The sequence below is a fragment of the Triturus cristatus genome, chromosome 4_2 (assembly GCF_964204655.1).
Source record: "Triturus cristatus chromosome 4_2, aTriCri1.1, whole genome shotgun sequence".
NCBI classification, from domain to species: Eukaryota; Metazoa; Chordata; class Amphibia; order Caudata; family Salamandridae; genus Triturus; species Triturus cristatus.
In genome coordinates, this window is record NC_140586.1 from 346,358,253 (window position 1) to 346,382,139 (window position 23,887).

Below are 23,887 nucleotides of genomic sequence, written 5' to 3' on the forward strand. Positions count from 1 at the left end.
AATGCTGTTTCATGCGACATCCATGTTACATACATATTCAAGTTGGCACCGTTCCTCCAGGTAGTTGGATGTGCCTAGCATTCCTCTCAATGTCCACTTGTGGATAGGTATGTTGCGGGGACAGATTGATATGTTCTCCTGAGTGTTTCACCTGTAGAATTGTGGCTAGGATGCTTATTTGGCTATGGATTGATCTTGTTGTGTCACATGTCCATTGTGAGAGTGGATGACTCCGTTGCCTGCCCCAGGGGTGTGTGCTTGTGTAAGGGGGGGGGGGGGTTGTGACCGGGCCTGCTGTTGTGTGTAGTGTGATTTGTCATTGGGTCTCCCAGGTTATGTGTCTGTCCCCTCATGGTGCATGCTGGCATGACAGTGAGTGTGAGTTCCTGTGCTAGATATCTGAGCTAGTGGAGTTGGTGTTTGAGTGTACAGTGGTCACAGGAGGGCCTTGTGCTGCCTACAGCAGGCCCAAGTGTCAGCTACCTTGTCAGTACTTTGCCAGTCCCTGTGCCTTGGGCATAGTGCATGGGCATGTACCTAGGCCATATGGGCTGAGGGCATTGGTGTCTGCTTCTGAGTGTCACAATGTGTTTTGTGAGGCCCACCCTCCCAGCATCCCGGATATCCAGTCTTGGGTTTGTGGTTCGTGCAGCCTGGGACATGGCATGGCCTTGCTTTGTGAATGGGGCATGTACATGTTAGTGGCATGAGCGTGCTTTTTGAGTGTGGTTGTGTCCAGTGAGGGCTTGGGGGTAGTTGCGTGCATTTGGTGTATTTGGGGTGTGGATGCCATTGCCCCCATGTTACGTAAGTAGTTTGTGTACTCACCAGGCTCTGCGACTCCTTCGACTCCGTGTACTCCCACCGGCGGCAGCAGGGCCATCACCTTCTCCTCCCAGGGATGGTAATGCACGGGTCTGCGGGGCAGCCCACCTCCAGTGATGTTGCTCTGGGCGTATTCCTCGTTCATTTTCCACTTGACTGCCCTGCGCAGATCATACCACCTGGCTTGGCATTCATGCCTGGCCCTTCGGATGGGCGCAACAGCATTCACCTTATCGACGATCCTCTGCCACAGGTTAGTTTTTTGGGCTATGTTGGTCTGTCTGACCAATGTTCCAAAGAGCTGTGGCTCGACTCTGATGACTTCGTTGACAAGGAGGTCCAGCTCCACCCTTGTGAACTTTGGATTCTTGTCTGTGGGCATGGTGTGGGGTGTGGGTGTGGGTGTGGATGGTTGTGGGTGTGTGGGTGTGAATGTGACGGTGTGTGTGTGAATGTGAAGAGGGGGTGTTTATGAAGGAGGTTGTGTGAAGGTGTGTAAGTTAAGGTGTAGTTAAGGTGTAAGTAAGGTGCAGTTGTGTGTCTGTGGGGTCTGGCAGCAGTGGGTCTGTTGCAAAGGCTCATGGGTTGTGTGTGTGGGCCCTTTTTATTGGTCCATTTGTGGGTGTGGCTGGGTTTGAATTTTTGTTGGGTGTGTTATAAGAGGTGGTTGTGATTTTGGGCCTCTGTTTGCCTGTTTGGATGTGCCAGGTCAGTCACTGAGATGTATTTTGTCATGTAGACGTGTTTTGTGGTGTTGTGCGAGTCGAATTGACCCTCCTTGTGCTGTTTTACAGTGTCCTGGTTCTGTACGAGTCTTTTTCGCGTAGGTAAGGTCCGTACATACGCGATGCTGGGTGAGGGTGCTGGGGTACGGTTTTGGGGTATGGGGCGTACAGGTACGGGGCTGGGGTATGGACCTGGGGTGCGGCACGTACAGGCACTACGGTCCTGGGGTACGGTGCGTACAGGTACGGGGCTGGGATACGGGCCTGGGGTGCGGCGCGTACAGGTGGGGAGCTGGGGTACGGGCCTGGGGTACGGTGCGTACAGGTATGGGGCTGGGGTGCGCGCCTGGGGTGCGGCGCATACAGGTGGGGGGCTGGGGTACGGGCCTAGGGTACGGTGCGTACAGGTATGGGGCTGGGGTACACGCCTGGGGTGCGGCACGTACAGGTGGGGGGGCTGCGGTACGGGCCTGGGGCACGGTGCGTACAGGTACGGGCCTGGGGTACGGGCCTGGGGTGCGGCGCGTACAGGCACTACGGTCCTGGGGTACGGTGCGTACAGGTACGGGGCTAGGATACAGGCCTGGGGTGCGGTGCGTACAGGTGGGGAGCTGGGGTACGGGCCTGGGGTACGGTTCGTACAAGTACGGGGCTGGGAGACGGGCCTGGGGTGCGGCGCGTACAGGTGCGGGGCTGGGGTATGGGCCTGGGGTACGGTGCATACAGGTGCGGGGCTGGGAGACGGGCCTGGGGTGCGGCACGTACAGGTGCGGGCTGAGGTCCGGTCCTGGGGTACGGTGCGTACATGTACGGGGCTGGGGTGCGTGCCTGGGGTGCGGCACGTACAGGTGGGGGTTTGGGGTACGGGCCTCGGGTACGGCGCGTACATGTGCGGGGCTGGGGTACAGTCCTGGGGTATGGTGCGGAGGGGGGGTACGGTGCTGACATACGGGGGTACGGTGCTGACATATGCGGGGGGAGGGGGTGCTGTACGACTCGTATCCGGGCACAAGTTTACCCGTGTACATGTGTGCTACTGCGTTCCCTCCGTACGGGGCCGTTTACATGCGGTTGTGTATTCGGACGGGCGGTACGGATCGTACTTGCACGCTCGGACTTCTGTTTTACGATTTGCACATAAAAATGTCCGGCTCCCTCTCGTACACTTTTCCCGACGCTATTCGTATGTATTTTTAACGTACGAATCGTACTTCGCCGGTTGTAGGGCACTTGTACAAATCGTACGTAAAAATATACGGATACAAGTCGTACGCAAAAAATTTTTAACGGATCGGAATCGCCACAAGAGTGTTAAAGAAGTCTTCTTATATGTGCAAATAAACATGGCATGTGCTTCAAAGAAAAATGTGTAAAATAAATCACTTATTGATATATTTATTGTTTTTAAATTTTCATTTACAATAATTGGTAAAAACAAATATCTTGTTTAAAAATGCTCCAAACATTATATTAATGATAAAGCAGTTGGTCCACTTTAAGCAGTGCAGCTGAAATTAAGAGGTAAAGGAGCATGAATTTATGCAGCAGGACAGACAATTATCTAGGAGGGCAATACAACTTTTGCAAACTAGGATTGCAAATTATGCACCACATTCTGAAGCATTTTGCAATAGTGACATTTTCACTAAGGGCATGTAACGTTACAAATTCAGGGGATTTGCAACTCTGGATTTCTTTTGAACGTCGCCAAATGTGATGCTATAAGGTAATAACATGATGCGACAAGGTAAAAAACATGTTTTATCTTCAGCAGGAAGCATTCTTGCTTCTGCAAGGTTTGCCGGGGGGGCGTGGGGGGGCTGCTTGGAAGTGACAACCACATTGTGGAAAATCCCACAGGAGAGAGAAAGTGTCAATCAATTACGTTCTTGTTTTTTCTTATTTTATGGCAGCTGCGATTAGCCAGCAGTTGTATCACTTTGTCCAGGGTGACTCTCAAGGTGAACTCTTTTTGTTTTGTTTTGTACGTGAGGATGACCAGTACTCTTCACCCTCTGATTCATTTGAAGGGCTCAACTGTTTGGAGTGATTGCAGTACTGGCTGGAGTGCTCACTCGGATGGCTGGCAAAGACAATTTATTGGTCTTGTCTAGTTTTCAAAGAAAGTGATCTTCAGTGATTGGTGTTTTTGAGTGTATATTTACATGGATTTTTGAGTGGTATAATGTCCAGACGAGTGGAAGAGAAGGTGTATGGGCAAGCGTTTACAAAGTTAATAATTTGGATAAATAAAAAGCATATGGATGTATGAATGGGTGTGTAAAGAATGGGTATGAAAGAGAATGAGTTGGGATCTGAACTGCATGGATGTCTATGAATGAGAAGAGTTACAACAAACAAATGATGGACGGAATGCTGACAATGCAGACATTCTCCCCCAGTCAAGAGATCTGGGTTAAATCCATCGTTCTTTTGCCCACTACGCCACCCCAGTTTAGACATGGCCATATGCAAATCAGTCTTGACCCTGTGCCTCATGGGAACAGTCCAGCCCGAACTGCCAAGCCATGTCTTCCCTGGACCGGAATCAAGCATCCTAGGACCGGTTTCTGGCTATCAGCCGTCATCAGCCAGGATAGCATAACTCCAGTGGCGTAGTGAGCACGGGTCCCACGTCTGGGAATACCCATCCTACTTAGGGCGAAAAGGGTTACAACAAACAAATGATGGACGGAATGCTGACAATGCAGACATTCTCCCCCAGTCAAGAGATCTGGGTTAAATCCATCGTTCTTTTGCCCACTACGCCACCCCAGTTTAGACATGGCCATATGCAAATCAGTCTTGACCCTGTGCCTCATGGGAACAGTCCAGCCCGAACTGCCAAGCCATGTCTTCCCTGGACCGGAATCAAGCATCCTAGGACCGGTTTCTGGCTATCAGCCGTCATCAGCCAGGATAGCATAACTCCAGTGGCGTAGTGAGCACGGGTCCCACGTCTGGGAATACCCATCCTACTTAGGGCGAAAAGAGTTACAACAAACAAATGATGGACGGAATGCTGACAATGCAGACATTCTCCCCCAGTCAAGAGATCTGGGTTAAATCCATCGTTCTTTTGCCCACTACGCCACCCCAGTTTAGACATGGCCATATGCAAATCAGTCTTGACCCTGTGCCTCATGGGAACAGTCCAGCCCGAACTGCCAAGCCATGTCTTCCCTGGACCGGAATCAAGCATCCTAGGACCGGTTTCTGGCTATCAGCCGTCATCAGCCAGGATAGCATAACTCCAGTGGCGTAGTGAGCACGGGTCCCACGTCTGGGAATACCCATCCTACTTAGGGCGAAAAGAGTTACAACAAACAAATGATGGACGGAATGCTGACAATGCAGACATTCTCCCCCAGTCAAGAGATCTGGGTTAAATCCATCGTTCTTTTGCCCACTACGCCACCCCAGTTTAGACATGGCCATATGCAAATCAGTCTTGACCCTGTGCCTCATGGGAACAGTCCAGCCCGAACTGCCAAGCCATGTCTTCCCTGGACCGGAATCAAGCATCCTAGGACCGGTTTCTGGCTATCAGCCGTCATCAGCCAGGATAGCATAACTCCAGTGGCGTAGTGAGCACGGGTCCCACGTCTGGGAATACCCATCCTACTTAGGGCGAAAAGAGTTACAACAAACAAATGATGGACGGAATGCTGACAATGCAGACATTCTCCCCCAGTCAAGAGATCTGGGTTAAATCCATCGTTCTTTTGCCCACTACGCCACCCCAGTTTAGACATGGCCATATGCAAATCAGTCTTGACCCTGTGCCTCATGGGAACAGTCCAGCCCGAACTGCCAAGCCATGTCTTCCCTGGACCGGAATCAAGCATCCTAGGACCGGTTTCTGGCTATCAGCCGTCATCAGCCAGGATAGCATAACTCCAGTGGCGTAGTGAGCACGGGTCCCACGTCTGGGAATACCCATCCTACTTAGGGCGAAAAGGGTTACAACAAACAAATGATGGACGGAATGCTGACAATGCAGACATTCTCCCCCAGTCAAGAGATCTGGGTTAAATCCATCGTTCTTTTGCCCACTACGCCACCCCAGTTTAGACATGGCCATATGCAAATCAGTCTTGACCCTGTGCCTCATGGGAACAGTCCAGCCCGAACTGCCAAGCCATGTCTTCCCTGGACCGGAATCAAGCATCCTAGGACCGGTTTCTGGCTATCAGCCGTCATCAGCCAGGATAGCATAACTCCAGTGGCGTAGTGAGCACGGGTCCCACGTCTGGGAATACCCATCCTACTTAGGGCGAAAAGAGTTACAACAAACAAATGATGGACGGAATGCTGACAATGCAGACATTCTCCCCCAGTCAAGAGATCTGGGTTAAATCCATCGTTCTTGTGCCCACTACGCCACCCCAGTTTAGACATGGCCATATGCAAATCAGTCTTGACCCTGTGCCTCATGGGAACAGTCCAGCCCGAACTGCCAAGCCATGTCTTCCCTGGACCGGAATCAAGCATCCTAGGACCGGTTTCTGGCTATCAGCCGTCATCAGCCAGGATAGCATAACTCCAGTGGCGTAGTGAGCACGGGTCCCACGTCTGGGAATACCCATCCTACTTAGGGCGAAAAGAGTTACAACAAACAAATGATGGACGGAATGCTGACAATGCAGACATTCTCCCCCAGTCAAGAGATCTGGGTTAAATCCATCGTTCTTTTGCCCACTACGCCACCCCAGTTTAGACATGGCCATATGCAAATCAGTCTTGACCCTGTGCCTCATGGGAACAGTCCAGCCCGAACTGCCAAGCCATGTCTTCCCTGGACCGGAATCAAGCATCCTAGGACCGGTTTCTGGCTATCAGCCGTCATCAGCCAGGATAGCATAACTCCAGTGGCGTAGTGAGCACGGGTCCCACGTCTGGGAATACCCATCCTACTTAGGGCGAAAAGAGTTACAACAAACAAATGATGGACGGAATGCTGACAATGCAGACATTCTCCCCCAGTCAAGAGATCTGGGTTAAATCCATCGTTCTTTTGCCCACTACGCCACCCCAGTTTAGACATGGCCATATGCAAATCAGTCTTGACCCTGTGCCTCATGGGAACAGTCCAGCCCGAACTGCCAAGCCATGTCTTCCCTGGACCGGAATCAAGCATCCTAGGACCGGTTTCTGGCTATCAGCCGTCATCAGCCAGGATAGCATAACTCCAGTGGCGTAGTGAGCACGGGTCCCACGTCTGGGAATACCCATCCTACTTAGGGCGAAAAGGGTTACAACAAACAAATGATGGATGGAATGCTGACAATGCAGACATTCTCCCCCAGTCAAGAGATCTGGGTTAAATCCATCGTTCTTTTGCCCACTACGCCACCCCAGTTTAGACATGGCCATATGCAAATCAGTCTTGACCCTGTGCCTCATGGGAACAGTCCAGCCCGAACTGCCAAGCCATGTCTTCCCTGGACCGGAATCAAGCATCCTAGGACCGGTTTCTGGCTATCAGCCGTCATCAGCCAGGATAGCATAACTCCAGTGGCGTAGTGAGCACGGGTCCCACGTCTGGGAATACCCATCCTACTTAGGGCGAAAAGAGTTACAACAAACAAATGATGGACGGAATGCTGACAATGCAGACATTCTCCCCCAGTCAAGAGATCTGGGTTAAATCCATCGTTCTTTTGCCCACTACGCCACCCCAGTTTAGACATGGCCATATGCAAATCAGTCTTGACCCTGTGCCTCATGGGAACAGTCCAGCCCGAACTGCCAAGCCATGTCTTCCCTGGACCGGAATCAAGCATCCTAGGACCGGTTTCTGGCTATCAGCCGTCATCAGCCAGGATAGCATAACTCCAGTGGCGTAGTGAGCACGGGTCCCACGTCTGGGAATACCCATCCTACTTAGGGCGAAAAGAATGAGACGCAGGTGCACATGGCCGTAGGTGGGGTGGGGTTTTAACTGGGATGTGATAGATTGATGGAAGTAATCGTAAAATGATCAGGCATACTAAAAGGGCATTGTTAGATAAGAAATTACCATTTTCTGTAACTCATAATCAATAAGGTGCAAATGGTATCTTGCCTAGAGGACAATGCTCCTGTAAAGGAAAGTAATGGGCTTTAAGGAGCATCTGATCATTCTGAATATTAGTAATGTAGCAAATGTACCATGGGCCCTAATGCAAGCAAGATAAAAGATAGGCATATATACGCGTATGGTGGGCCCCCAGGCACCACACCCTTTAGACCTGGTGCAACTGCAGCTGATGCGCTGAGAGCTGCTGCCTGATGCAAATATTCTGTGGGATTTGATCTGTCATTTGTTCTGGGATGATTGCTGCAAAGCTGTATCTCTGTTATGAGTATGTTTGTCGGGTACTGTATTTAGGCATGATACTTTCCTTATAATGACATTGATCGGTTGTTTTGTGTGTTTGTGCGATATTAGTTAATTAATGATTAATTACATAGATTAAAGGTTTATTCCCTGTTTTAGGCCGTGATAATATTGCAACAATGAATCGGATTCCAAATGCGTCACAGATGGAAAACAGTGGGAGAGAGAACGCAGGGGCTTTAAAGAACTTGCAAGAATTAAATAAAGGTACAGTGAGTGGTGGATTAGAGGCACGAGGTGGAATCATACTATCAGCCTTGGTAGTCGGCACCTCAGCCTTTGAACAAAGGGCCCTGGCACTTTATTTTTCAAATTAAACACTGGCTACTATCAAAATATGTTTGACTGGCAATCATTTGAAATACAGATGCAGACAATAAAAGAGCTCCCTGATAATTAAAGTGATCTCTGCGCTATTTTACTGTATGTTCTATCTGATAGTGACTTCTAGTTGCAGATTTCAAACCTTAGATGTTCCCCCAGGTGTCAGTCTGGATCCAGAGATTTTTTTTTAACAGTGCCCCTGAGCACAATGAGGTGGCGTCAGTTGACTCCGAGTGCATCATCGGCATTGTGCGCGCCGGACATGACGTTGCGAGTCCTATATATGCGCCAACCCTGTGCACTAATGTCAGTTCTTTTCTTTCCATGCCAGTCAATGCTGATCAGAAGAAGAGCTACCCCTCGGTCACTTTTCGAATGGCCTTTCTTAGACTTTTGTCGACGATGTTTGAGTGTCTACAGCCCTGGTGCATCGAGGATTTCTTCTCGTAAGACCGGGTTCAAGCCCTGTGGATCCTGTCAGTGGGAGAAAACCATGACTGATCAGCGCCTCATGTGCATTTGGTGTTTAGAACGTAACCACAACCCAAAGTCTTGATCTGATTGCCGGACCATGAATCCCAAAGCTTTGAGGGAGTTGTCCAAAAAGCTCCTGGCTGCCTTGTGATCGGTTCTGCGTCACTCCCGCTCTCGGTCGAGAGAAAGGTCCCAAGAACGTTCGCAAAATGCCCCTTCATCTTCATCCCACTCCAAGTCCTCGGGACGATCAGGTAAGTCAAGGCACAAGAAGAAGTCAAAGAAGCACAAGCATTCTTCGGCTTCACCCCTTCCATCGCTGATGCAATAAGGGAAGGAGAACATCAGCACTGTTGACCTCCATCCTCGGAACCTGCGCCTGGGTCGGCTCCATGCCTCCTCGATTTTCTGGGAGCCGGAGTGACCCCTGCTTAACACATAGTTTTATGAGAACATTCACCTCATCTTTGGGCAGTCCAACTCCGCTGGATTGCCTTTGGGCCCCACAGGGTCAGGAGGGACCCCATTGGGTTCTGCGCTGGTGGCTTCGGCCACAGCCTTGGCTCCAGGTGGTATCCTTGGATCCGTTCCTGGATCCGAACCAGTTTCAGTCATACCATCTCAACCTTTCCTGACACCGATTCCAACGTTGACGCTCCCACCGCTGCCTGTGTCCTCATTCGGCATCGACCCCATCCTTGTGACTCTGCCACAGAGCCAGATCGGTGTAGCGCGACGTTGACTCAGAATTTGGCAGGCGCCTTGGCACTCTGTCGGATCTTGACCCTTATTCTTATGGTTTGGAGTATGAATGTATGACGTTACAACGCATACATTTACAACGCATGCCTTTACAACGCAGTTTTTACATCGCAACATCCTTTACAATGCATACCACTACAACGAATTATTTTAAACTACTTTTACAATGCATTCCATTACATCGCATTATACCTTTACAACGCATAGCATTACAATGCATACCATTACATTGCATTTAAGGTAAGCGTTGGATAGTGTAGGGGTAAAAATGACCATTCTAACTCCAGGGGGTGCAACTGTAGGGTAAGTGTTGGATAGTGTAGGGGTAAAAATTATTATTCTAACTCCAGGGGGTGCAACAGTAGTGTAAGTGTTGGATAGTGTAGGGGTACTACACGTTGTAATGGTATGCATTGTAATGACATGCGATGTAATGCCTGCTTTGTAGTGACATGCGATGTAGTGTCATGCGTTGTAGTGACATGCAATGTAATGGATGCGTTGTAGTGACATGCGTTGTAAAGGATGTTGCGATGTAATGACTGCGTTGTAAATGTAGTGCGATGTAATGGTTGCGTTGTGAAGGTTGTTTCCCTTGGAGTACGGCGATGGATGGGAGGGGGTCGCTGTACCCTTTAGAATGCAAGCTCCAAGACCCTATGGACTGGTGGATGGACCTCGGTGAGGCCAGTGGTCTGGATACTTCCTCTGACACTGGCATGCTTTCTCCCACTTCTGTGGCTATGGAGGAGGGAGCGTCACATTCAATGGTGGTGCGAACAGCGGCCGAGGTCCTTAGTCTCAAGCTACCTTCGGTGGCAGTCAAGACTAACCTACTGACAGTGGTGGTTTAGCCTGGGGCTTCATCCTCTGAACCTCTTTTTCCCTTTAATGAAGTCCTTACTGATGTCCTACTGGGTCCCTGGTCCAAACCCAACACAGGGACTCCTGTGAACAGGACAATCACCCGCCTGCCGCCATAGACCTGCTCAAAGTGACCCAGCGTTTCTGACGCAACTCCCCACTCCTGAGAACTTGGTTATCCATGCCTCTATGTCCCATGGCGCATTCCCTTCCACACCCCCAGCTAGGGAATCCAAGAGGTTGGGCCAACTTTGGAAGCAGACGCTTTCTTTCTCCAGCTGGTCATTGCTGTCCTTGAACACCACATGCCTTTTGGGACGTTATACCCATACTATATGGGACATGGTTGTGCAAGTGCTGCCACAGGTCCCGGATGAGGCCAGGCCATTCTCTCCCAGGCTGTTGCTAATGGGAGAGATGGATCAAAGTTCACGTTCAGATCTGTGCTGGACACAACTGACTTACTGGGCAGAGCGGTTCCATCAATGGTGGCCTTGAGGCGCCACGCCTGGTTGAGGATCTCTGGCTTTTCAGGTAATGTCCAATCTACCCTTATGGACATGCTCTTTGATGGCACCCGTCTCTTCCGAGACAAGGCAGACTTGGCGCTCGAGCACTTCAAGGATTCCAAAGCTACAACTAGGTACTTGGGCCTTTTAGCTACCCCTCGTCCCCTTCAGTCTGCTTTTGCCCCATTCATGGCTACGGAAGGGGCACCACACCACGTCTGTTCTACCCCAGCCACCGCACCATGCATGCTGCCCATCCTCTGTGTGGGCGGGGATGTGGGATCCACCGTCCTCAGGGAGCCAGCGGTCTGGCCAGTCCACTGCGCCCCCTGCAGCTGCCTCCAAACCTTCCTAGTCTGATGCTTCCCCACTAGGGACGAGTCAGAGGCAGGATTCGCCATCACCTGCTCCACTGGCAGTCCATCACACCAGACAGTTCGGTTTTACAGATCGTACGAAGGGGCTACTCCCTCCCCTTTGAGGCTGACCCTACATCCATGCCACCATCCTGCGATGATGGCAAATCATTTGGCACTTCTCCGCGAGGATGTTCTGGCTCTCTTGGCCAAGGGAGCAATAGAGAGGGTTCCGGTGCCAGAAGAAGGTTGTGGTTGTTATTCCTACTACTTTCTGGTACCCAAAAAAGGCAAGGACCAGCGCCCTATCCTAGACCTTCGGTCTCTCAATCCCTTCCTAAAAAAAGAAGTTCAAAATGTGAACTCTGGCTCAGGAGACTGGATGGTACATTGGAATTGCAGAAGGCCTATTTTCATATCCCCGTCCTGGCTGACCACAGGTGTTACTTGCAGTTCACGGTGGGCCACTAGCACTTTCAGTTCATTGTGCTCCCATTTGACCTTACCAGTGCCCCTCAGGTGTTCACCAAGCTGATGGTGGTGGTTGCAGCTCATCTGCACAGGTTAAGGGGTTTCAGTCTTCCCCTACCTCAACGATAGGCTGTTGAAGGAGGGCTCACCCCAAATGGTCCAGCTTCAGACTATGGTGGACCTCCAGCATTTCCTGGAATTCACTATAATACTATAAACAAGCTGTTCGATACACAGTGGAGTTTCGGTCTTATCCTCACAACGGTGAGTTCAGGATATTCAGGCTATGATACCGATGTTTCAGCCTCTCCTGGATTTTGGTTAGAATGACTCTGAGGCTGCTGGACCTCATGGCCTCCTGCATCCTGTTGGTGAATCATGCAGGAAAGCATATGCGTGCTCTGCAATGGGACCTAAAATTCCATGGGAATCTCTCCGACATGGTCCAGATCTCAGAGGGAACTGTGCAAGATCTGAAGTAAAGAGTAACAAACTGCAATTGGGTCAGAGGCAGATCCCTTTCCCTTCCCCAACCACATCTGACAGTAGTGACAGCAGCCGCGGCCCATGCAGGTAAGAGTGGTGAGGCCGGGGGTGGGGGGATTTTTACAGATGATGACGAGAGAAAATTAATGATTTCTTTAATTTTCCCTCATCATTGTCTGTCAAAATCCCACCCGGCCCCACCGCTCTTACCTGCATGGGCCGTGGCTGCATGACAGATGCATCAATCCTGCGATGGGGCAGCCACCAGTATCAAAGGCATCTTGTCTCCGGCTGGAGCCTGGACTCAACATCAACCTTTTGGAGCTTCGGGTGGTCAGACTGGTATTGAAAGAATTTCTTCCCTCTATCAAAGGGAAAGTAGTAAAGGTTTTCATGGACAACACCACTGCCATGTGGTACTGTAACAGACAGGACGGAGTAATGGACCCTTTGAGCTGACAATGCCTGCTCGATCACTAATGGCGTCTCCATCAGCTGTGGGGAAAGCCTTGGTTGGATCTGTTCGCCTCCACAGAGAATGCACAATGTCAGCAGTTTTGCGCGTTGGAGTTTCCAAGGTGCTACTTGCCCATCAACGCTTTTCATTGTGAGTGGAGCTCAGGCCTCCTGTATGCCTTTCTGACCATACCACTTCAGCCTAGAGTTCTCGAGAAGATCAAGAACGACCGAGCCCAAGTAATCCTTGTGGCTCCGGACTGGGCGAAGAGTCAGGTATCCTGAGCTGTTGAGTATGGCCATCGATCCTCCCATCAGACTGCCCCTTCGGGAGGATCTTTTGTCACAGCAGCAGGGGAGAGTTCGCCACCCGAACCTATCCTGTTTCCGTCTTCTTGTGTGGAGATTGAGTGGCGGTAGTTAACAGCTTTTGACCTTCCACCCGAAGTCTGTAACATCATCTTGGCAGCCAGGAATCCCTCCACCAAAACGGTATACCTATTGTTGGAACAAATTGTGGCATGGTGTGGATGATCAACTCTTCATTGGTTATGTAGGTGCGAAGAAAGGTTGGGCTGTACAGAAGGGCACCATCTCCAGGTGGGTTGATTTCAGCATTAAACTGTGTAATTCATTGGCTAAGAAGCAAACTTTGAGTGTTTGCGCACTCATTCTAGAGTAACAGCTGCAGTCACTGCATTAGCACGTGGAGTTCCAGTCCTGGACATATATCAGGCAGCAATGGGGCATCCATGCACATATTCACAAAACACTACTGCATGGACAGTCAAGTCTGAAGGGATGGGTACTTCCCCGTTCGGTCCTGCAGGACTTCCTAGTATGATCTGGTTCGCAGACCCACCCCCGGGGCTGGTATTGCTTGGGTATCCATTCTAAGGTAAGGAATCTGCAACTAGAGGTCTCTATCAGATAAACAAGTTACATACCTTTGGTAAAGCCTTATCTGCTAGAGACATATTTGAGTTGCAGATTTCTTACCAACCCACCCATCCTCCCTGCTCTGCAAACTGATTTCCAGGGCAGGGACTTCCCTTTCAGAGCCCTAGGTGTGATGCACCAGTTGTCAGTGTTCTTCATGACTAGGGCTGCTGGTGTGGAAAGTCATGAAAAGAAATTGACATCAGCATGCTGGGGTGGCGTCTATATAAGACCTGGGACGTCATGTCCAGTGCGCATGACGCCAATGACGCACGCAGAGCTGATAGACACCACCTGACAGCGTACAGGGGTACTGCGCGTGAAAAATCTCTGGATTCAGACTGACGCCTCGACGAAGTAAGGAATCTGCCACTAGAATATGTCTTTACCAGATAAGGCATTACCGCAGGTAAGACATTTGTTCTTTAAATTGATGTAAATGTGTATAACAGTCCTGTCCTTTGTTCAGCTATCAATTCAAGTTGCTTTAAAATATTCACCTCTAGCAGGTGGGGCCTAACCACCTACACGCTATACACCTACACCAATCACTCTCTGAGACAGTGATTCACTCTCAGCTAGGCAGTACGGGCAAAGACAACGTCTTGCCTTTCGCCCCTCTGGCCAGAGGATGTACTGTGATTACACCTGGGACAGGGAGTTACCCAGAACACTGTCCGGGTGGCTCACTACAGCAGGCATAATAAATGAGAACATGGCCCTCAAAACAGAGGGGCAGATTTACAAGCCCCTTGTGACACTTTTACGCCGCAGTTGTGTCACTTTTGTGAATGCGCCACTATGCAACATATTTACAACGTGACGCATCTTGTGAGATGCGTCACGTTGTAAAGCCCTGCGCTACATTATACCTGCGTCAGGTGTAATGGATGCAGGGTGGGCGATCCGTTGCAAGGAAGCCCCGTATAAATGACGCAGTGAAATCTACAAGATTTCACTGAGTCACTTTTACGTCCCTGCTGCATCAAATCCTTAAAAATGCTTCAAGCAGGCGTAAGGAGTGACACAGCATATTAGGTATAGGGCACCCCTGAGCAGTGCTGGAGTTGTGTCGTGCTTGCGACAAAACTCCAGCACCCTTATGCCAACAGATGCGTCACGCATCTGTCTATCCTTGTGCCACGGTGCGCCACATTGTAAATGCGGCGCATCTATGGTGGCGCAAGGGGGTTTTTGAGTCATGCAAAATAACTGGCGCATCCCTGCTAATATGCAGGGATACGCTAGTTATTGTAAATCTGCCCCACAGTTTCTGTAGCGTTCTCATTCAACTTTTTTATATATGCTACAATTGCAAACATATTCTCAGCGTACCGCCAAGCACCACACAAATCCCTTTCTCTTCCACCAAAATCAAAACCTTTACTTAACACAAAAAGTTTTAGGGGCTACGCGTGGGTTAAACTAAAAACAGATAAAAAGAGGAGTCCATTTACAAAATGTTCCTTGTTATGTGTCTCCTGATTTTAATTTACTTCATAGAGCATACCAAGGCTAACATAATTGTATGCACAGTTAAATGCTAGACTGTTCGCCGGTACAAAGTTATAGTTAAGCAGACATTACTCCCAACCCCCTGGTGTGCCCTTGAAGGGATTTGCACATAACCCTGAAGCACCCCGCTCTGTGAGTTTTTCAGCGGGGATCCTGACACCTGGTGGGGCCTAGCAAATAACTGGTATGCACACAAGTAGTGAGGGTATTTCCTCGTCCTGGTGTATACGGCATCTGAACCACTTCCACCATGATGCAACTTTTATTTAACATAATCCACGTGACTTCAGGCTATACCACAACATTCCAGCATAGCGGGGACCACTTGGAACCACCCCTGCAATACATTACTCAGTATCTCCTCCCATGTGCAAGTTGCATCACTTGCGTGACACTACATTCCTCCCTTATTTTAGAAAAACCCAAAACCACAACAGTAACACATTAACAGTATTCCAGTCACCAGGTACTGATATCAAAGCCACAAACCACAGCTAGCATGACACCGGTTCAGCAATAACTCATCCTGGAAAACTGTAAAGTTACCTGGAGTCCCTCAATAGGGACCTACACAGCATGGTCTTTCAAACGAGAGGAGGGTACTGGATTGCTCCTCAGGCCACACCTTGTGAGAGTGTCACACCTTCTTGGCATGACTGCGGGTGCACTACTTCCTTGCTCTGTAGCACAGCCACCTGGGGTGTTCACCTCCCTCTCGGCCCTACCTGACTCAGCAGGGCTAGGAGATGGTACCTTGGCCACAGGACCATCATTGACATCACCCGTGTCAGCGTCAGCCATCTCCACCTCGGGGCTGACAGGATTGGGTAAGTAGAATTGTTTGAACTGTGAAATGTTCCTTGCCACTTCCTCATCAACATGTCTGGTGGCCACTTTAGTGCCATGAATATGGGTAATAGTAGAAATAAGAGCATTCAAACTGCAATCTGAATTTGCTGCCAGGCCATCGGTCTTTCACTAAGACCAAATCACCTACCTTGAGGAGAGACAGTTTAGCAGGGCGACGTTGACTAGCACTTGCATTGGCAGCTCGATGTTTGGTCAGGAAGTGCTGATCGTTAACGTGGCTAGGGAGCCACTCAGCATGATGTGAAATAGAGTCTTGCACCACCCGTCCCATATTCAAGAGGATCCTGGTGGAATGAGGCGTCTGGTGATACTCACAGAGAAAGGAATATATGGCCCACTCATAGGGCTTTGATGGCATATGCAATCCATATGACCTTGTTTAAAGTTATCATAAAATGTTACCCCTCCCTGTTCGCTTGCGGCCAGTGAGGGGTGACCTCAGTCAGTTCTCAGTTCTCGTAGTAGTCCATGAGTGGCCATGATTTTCTCCAATTTTGGTAGTAACTCATGAGCTTCTGGATATTTAAAGTAGTCATCGAAGATCAACATCACAAATCTTCCATCTGGCAGACTTCCAAAATCAAGTCTAACCACACCCACGGTTGGTTCGTTCTTTTCTCCGTTATTAAAGGGGATGGGGCTGGGGACCCTCCAGTGGCCTGGCACCAGGGACAGGATTGCACCATAGTTTCCAGTTGCTCATCCATAAGAGGGAACCACACTTTTGTGCGCAGTCAGTTCTTGTTCTGGACCATTCCCTGTTGGCCACCGTGAACGAGTTGCTCAGCTTGAGTGGTGAGGCTGGCGGGATTACAAGCCAAGGCCCATGAGGCCCACGAAGGAGGCACACATCTGGGTCAGTAACTAGCTCCTGACGAACATTGTAGAGGCTCTCCAGCATGCGTTGGGCTTTGGGTGTGCACTGGACCCACTTCTCTGTGAAGCGATGCCACTGGTTGCTTCTGACTACTTTCAGCGTGTGTTGCAAGCGCTCATCATGTTCAGTGGCTTGTCGTATCTGGTCCAATGAGATTAGTAAGGGGCAGGACCTGTCAGCTCTGTACCTGACATATTCCTCAGTCTCATTGGCTTCTTCTTCCTCACTAGAGGTGGCTGCTTGTGGATGCCTTGACAGATAGTCAGGTGGGGTGGTGGTGCCCGGATGATATTCTACTTGACAATTGTATTCTTGGAGCAGAAGCATCTGTTTTTCAGTTCTGGGTGGGGGCTTTGATGCCATCCCTCGGAAAAGCGCAAAGAGTGGTTTGTGATCCGTCGTGACTAAAAATGATGGACCATAAATGTACAGATGAAAATGTTGGCACCCTCAGTGCATTGCAATTGCTTCCTTCTCAATTTGCGAGTACCACTGCTCCTTGGTCCTGCCCATGGTCAGAATATCGGCAGGGGATTTGCCAGATTCTTCTAGGATGCGCTCCTGTAGTTTGCTGATGCGCATCCTTGGATTATCCAAACTCAAATTTCTTCTCCTTCATCAACAAACACACATGTGCTTGCTAACTCCTTCAACCTTGTTTAGAATATATCAATAGACTCCTCAGACTGTTGCTTAGCCTGATGGAAAATTAATCTTTCATAGTCCCGGTTGGCCGAGGGCTCAAAGTACTCATTGAGAGCTCTTATGAGGGTCCTGTGCATTTTCAGGGTCACTTCTGGTAGTGTCTTAGAGAATCGGGGAAGGGCCTTGCCTCTCAGGTGTAGAATCATGGCTCAATTCCTGTCATCATCCACCTCAGTCGCTTCAAAATACAGTCCTACTCTTTCTACCCAGTCCTTCCACCTAGATGCTTGCACGGACAGGGCATCTTCGATGAGGAATGGCTCAACAGGAGGAATATTTGCCATAATGACACATCCTGTGCCATTCTGAAGCACTTATGGGTGGTGAGGATGACAAACTGGTGGCTTCTCCCTGTCTCTTTTGAGTACTCTGCTTGAGGAGAGACTTGCTGGCGGATGGCTCCGTTGAATCAAGGGGGGCAGTTAACTGGGCCTCTCTTGCTGGGGATACATTCACACTGTCTTTACAAGGCTTGCAAGTGTTGAGCTGCACTCTCCTTGCTGCTGCTAGTCTCTAGGCTCACTGCAGCATCCTACCGGCACCCAATAACGTTTCGGAGGTGGACAGTCTTGGTACAGCTGCACAGCACTTCCCATGGGTACACGCAGAAAGAGCACACACTGTGGCTCTGTCTTCCAGGATTCTGAGCACTAGAGCCTACCAATAGACTCCTGTGGGGCTTCTCCTTTCCAGCCTGCAGTAACTTTCTAGCACACAAGTTATTTTGCATGGAAAAGTGCCCTTTTCTCAACACAAATAGTGCTTTGCCTTAAGGGGGCTTACTTGAGTGTAACTTGGAAATCATACCAGTGTCAACACTCAGATTTGGACACAAAACCATATCTACTATGATGGGCAGACCAGGCTTTTAATTTAAAAATACCACCTCCTTGAAGTAGGCAATAAAAAGGATAATAATTTCATTTCTCCAAACAATTCACACATTACATGTGTGTAGCAGTACACAACACTCATGCAATTTATGGAATGCTTCTGAATTTGTGTAGGCATTAGAATTTCTACTGGAAGTGGATCTTTCCAGTACTATACTCCTAAGTTCGATAGCACACACTTATCTCTGCACCTTGGTTCGAAGCTGAGTGTCATGAAAGACAGCCTTTTGAGTGCACCAAAGCAAAGGATGGCAGCAGCAACAGGCCATTTTTTGGTCTCAGCTGAGGCAGCACGCCTGAGCTGTCTCTTCAAGATCTATTGTATCTTAAGCAAACCACAAAAAAGCTCCTTCACAGGGTTAGAAAAATAGACAATAGCCTCATGAGTAAATCAAGACCAAAACAACAAACATCCAATGAGTAGAACCAGAGTTATGAATATTTAAAGATTAAATCAAATTATAGTGCTTAGAATCATGAAGCGCCAACCGGGGACATCTGGTTGAGATAGACCTGGGTAAATCCAAAGTGCAGGCTGACCGTGATGGAGGGCAGGCCAGTTACAAGACTCAAGCAGGTCCTGCTAAAAAAGTACCTTGGATGCAGGAAGCGCTGACCTCGATGCGAGGAGCACAGACGGTGTCGTCGATCACATGGATGCAGGATTCGCGAGGTCGATGATGGCTTTGTCAACGAACTCCTTTTTGATGCAGGTGATGCGTTGGTGTTGGGCTGAACAGTCTGTCATCTTTGAGCCATGCAGTCCGTTTAAGCAATGTTGTCGAGTGGCAGGTGCACCGGGGTCGAAGGGCGATGTGTCGGTTCTGATCGGTGCAAAGTCATTGATGCGCTGGTTTTGAAGGATCAGCACAGCAGAAATCTCCTTTCAAGGGCCCAGAACTGGTTTGGCATCACTTGGCAGGGCAAGACTGGCAGATGACAGAGTCCAGGTGTTGTTGAAGGGTTGAAGGAAGTCTTTGATGGCCCTGAACATGAAACATAGGGCAAGCCAGCAAGCCCTTGGAGTAACTCTGGGTTCAAGTGAAATAGGTCCAACCCTTGTCCTCAGCAGGGCAGAGAACAGCAGGTAGCAGGGCAGCATCGCAAAGAAGAAATGCAGTTGTGCCAGAGCAGCAGTCAAGCAGAGTGGCAATCCTTGTAGCACAACAGTCTTTACTTCTGCCAGCGTTCTTCACAGGTCCAGTAATGCACTGTCTTGGTAGGGTCAGAGGCCCAGTATTTATACCCAGCTGTGCCTTTTAGATGGGGGGAATTCAAAGAAGGGTCTTTGAAGTGCACTCAGGTCTTTTATTCCCACCCCTGGCTCCAAACTAGCAGTAGGGGGTAATCCGCCCATTGTTTGGGAAACAGGACACTGCCTATTCAGGTGTAAGTGTCAGCTCCCCCCCCCTTCCTGCTCAGGAAGAGCCATCAGAATGCAGATGAGTACTCAGACACACCTAACCTTTCTGTGTTTGTGGCTATCTAGAGGGAATGCACAAAGTGTAGCTATCACCTAACCCAGATGTGTGTTGGAGATAGGCTGCAGGCACACAGAGCTTACGAGTAGAGAAATTCCTACTTTCTAAAAGTGGCATTTCTGTAATAGTAATGTTAAATCCAACCTTATCAGCAAAGAGGATTTATCAATACCATTCCAAAAACATGAAACATGATGTAGTGGCTCCTTTCTAATCTGAAATTACAGCCTGTTAAGGAATTCCCAATGTTAACCTTTGAGAGGAGTAGGCCTCACAGTAGCAAAAAATGAATTGGGGTGTTTGTCACTACCAGGACATGCAAAACTTATCTGTACATGTTTTACCTTTTATTTGCACAGCACCCTGCCCTATGGGCTACCTGGGGCCTACCTTGGGGTAACGTATGTCTAATAAGAGAGGAGTGTTAGGCTTGACAAGTAGTTTTAAATGCCAAGTCGAAGTTACAGTAAACTGCACACACAGACCCTGCAATGGCCGGCCTGAGACAGGTTTGAAAGGCTACTTGTGTGGGTGCCACAATCATTGCTGCAAGCCCACTAGTAGCATTTAGGTTACAGGTCCTGGGAATACGGTATACCACTTTACAAAGGACTTACAAGTAAACTAAATATGCCAAATTTGTATATACCAATGTTACTATATTTAGGGGAAAAGCCCATGCACTTTAGCACTGGTTCGCTGTGGTAAAGTGCACGGAGTCCCAAGGCCAACAAAAAGAGTCAGCAAAAAAAGGCGGTTAGGGCCACCATAGAGACACTGAACTCCCAATATGAGCACACAATTTAGACCATAGACTCTAATCTCCTGACCCTGGGCTCACACCCCTTCACGCTGGAGCCCAGATTACAAATCCAGACAACGAACAGATAAGCCTAAATTCGGAAATTTGAAACTATGTCTTGGCCTTCCAAGACCCTGCCCTAGCCCCAAACAATACTTCCAACCAAGGCCTGACCTTCATTGCAGACTGCACCCAGACACCAGATATGGTCCCACAACTTAAAAGTCCATACATTTGGATCAGGAATCCACATATATCCAAGCAAGCCCTGGACAGGCACTCAGGGAGACCATTCTGCTTATGCACCCAGGATAGACACTAGTCCACTCACAATTTTCCCTGTTCTCAAATTCAGAGCTACCAGGGTATCCCATGTCAATTGTGAAAAGTTATTCCATATGTGGTTTTTTGTTTCTTTGTGGTATGTCAAGCCATGTTTTTTAATGACTAAAACAAAAATAGTAACCAAAATGTGAATGTCAATAGGTTACGTTATTAGCACCTGACCACATAAACTCCCAGCTTCCTTGACCCTAAATTGCTCTCTAGTGATATTCAACTACCTATTATTCTACTGTCCCCAATCACTCACCTACTCAGCAGGAGTATGCTCACAAATTTCACCTCTGTGACCTGCTCATCTATAGCTGCTCATAGTTTCACAGCTCTTAGCCCTAAATTGCCTAAACAAGAGACACTTGGCCACTAACTCAGCTTTCCTTTCCACGGTCCCCTTTCTAAACTGCATTATAGATTTGCTTACCCACGAACGCTCACATAGGAATACTAATTCATTCAAAGCATCCTGTACCTTTCATAAATTAAATGTTTTCTCTACCCTTTATGACTCTCCTAGAACCTGTCAATTACATATTTACATATATTTACTTACATAGTCATTTACTTCGGTCCCCTCAATTGCCCAGCCACATACAGCTTTCCTCACCTTAGATGCAATTACTCATAGAAGTCCTTACTCATGCATTTTTTTCTATTACCACTTGTAGCTTATCACACCTTCTCATCAACAGACTGTGACTCTCAGCTTCTCTTTTCCATGGGTGACAATCGTATTGATACAGATCTTTTATTCCAACTGCTTGCCTATTAACATATCCATTTTCTTGCAAATTCCAAGGACCTATGTATTTCTTCAAATCAAAAAAACAATCATAACTTCCTATCACTCCATCTGTCATATATACAATCCCAGTTATTCTCGGCTTCCACCGCCCTCAACAACTTAACTACAGACACTCCACCAATCACAGCTTCCTGCAGTCGATCACCTACAGCCACCTTTCTACTCACAGCTGCCTCGTTTGCAAATTATCACCTACACCCACTCATTTACTGTTTTCTCAATCTTAATAGCTCACATAATATTTCCTGACACACTATGTATCAGGTGTGCAAATAATTATTTTTTTGATAACCAATTTTATTGATTTTGAGAAAAGTAAAGAAAAATAGAAACAAACAATACAGCATGTCAGGCATTGGTGCAACATACGAATTCAAGCGCATAGTACAGGTACAACAAGTATGGTTGAAGTGTTCTCTCTTCCTACGGTGTAACAGTGGAACTCCACAGATGTGAAAATGGCCTTCAGTCCAGCACACCTAGCCATTTGTCCCAGATTTTCCGGTGTTTGGCCGGGCATCCCCTGGTCTCGAACAACGCCCGCTCCTGCACGGCACACCAATCCACCCCCCAGCGCCTTTTAGTCAAAGAGGGCGGGGTGGGGTTCTTCCATGCGGCTGCTATGTCGTGCTTGGCCACCACTAGCACTGTACCCAGGAATGCCTTGTCTGCCCTGGACCCGTCCAACCCATCAGTAATGCCCAGGAGGATGTTCAGAGGGTTGTGTGGCACTTCCCATCCCAATACCTCTGCACGTTCTGCCTCTAAGGAGGTCCAGTAGGAGGCAATGTGGGAGCATGACAAAACTATTTGAAAGAAATCCACAGGATCCGAACCAAACTTCGGACAAGCCGGGGTGGGGATCAGGCCTGCTTTGTGGAGGCGACTGGGGGCGAGGTAGGAGGCATGCAGGTAGTAGAGCAAATAATTTTTATGGTCACAAATACTATGATTGTGAATTTTCAACTTCAAAAATGTTTTTCCCATTTACTAATACCACTTTAGAAGTTGGCAAACTTTTACTGACTGCTGAAATAGGATTGCAACCCTGAATACCAAATCGTTATTTTGAAAGAATTTGAGGATGGGGGGGCGACCTTTTCAATCACTATTTTGGTATGAAGTGTTTCAATGTTTTGCAGTCGTAAACTAGTTTTAAAACATTGAAAAGTTGTTGTGTCAGGCATTGCAGGGGTAACCCATTCTCAGTAGGAAGGGTTCGACTTTAAAATGAAAAAAAAAAAGTTTATTGGGTAATTAGAAGCGGTCTAGGGACAACTGCCACCTCTTACACAAACTTTCAAACAAAAGGCTAAACTTTTGTTCTTAAATGCAGCGCCATTTCCTTTAAGGAAAATGGGCTGCATCCAAAATAAGATTTCTTTATTTAAGTGGGATCTCCGATGACATGGTAGTGTGATGACCCCAGCAGGCCACAATGGCAGTGAAGGCTACTAATCGGAGTGAGTCACAATTTGTGACCTATCTCATGAATATTAAGGCAGTAAATTAGATTGTTAGTGTTACCCACTAGTAGCATTTAGGTTACAGGTCCTGGGAATACGGTATACCACTTTACAAAGGACTTACAAGTAAACTAAATATGCCAAATTTGTATATACCAATGTTACTATATTTAGGGGAAAAGCCCATGCACTTTAGCACTGGTTCGCTGTGGTAAAGTGCACGGAGTCCCAAGGCCAACAAAAAGAGTCAGCAAAAAAAGGCGGTTAGGGCCACCATAGAGACACTGAACTCCCAATATGAGCACACAATTTAGACCATAGACTCTAATCTCCTGACCCTGGGCTCACACCCCTTCACGCTGGAGCCCAGATTACAAATCCAGACAACGAACAGATAAGCCTAAATTCGGAAATTTGAAACTATGTCTTGGCCTTCCAAGACCCTGCCCTAGCCCCAAACAATACTTCCAACCAAGGCCTGACCTTCATTGCAGACTGCACCCAGACACCAGATATGGTCCCACAACTTAAAAGTCCATACATTTGGATCAGGAATCCACA

At 48.4% G+C, this 23,887-nt stretch overlaps 1 long non-coding RNA gene across 1 annotated transcript in view; it reads right to left on the bottom strand.

The window, feature by feature from the left end:
• The window catches only part of LOC146833858 (uncharacterized), an 85,617-nt gene that overhangs the window by 37,132 nt on the left and 24,598 nt on the right, over window positions 1-23,887 (bottom strand). The window lies entirely within an intron of this gene.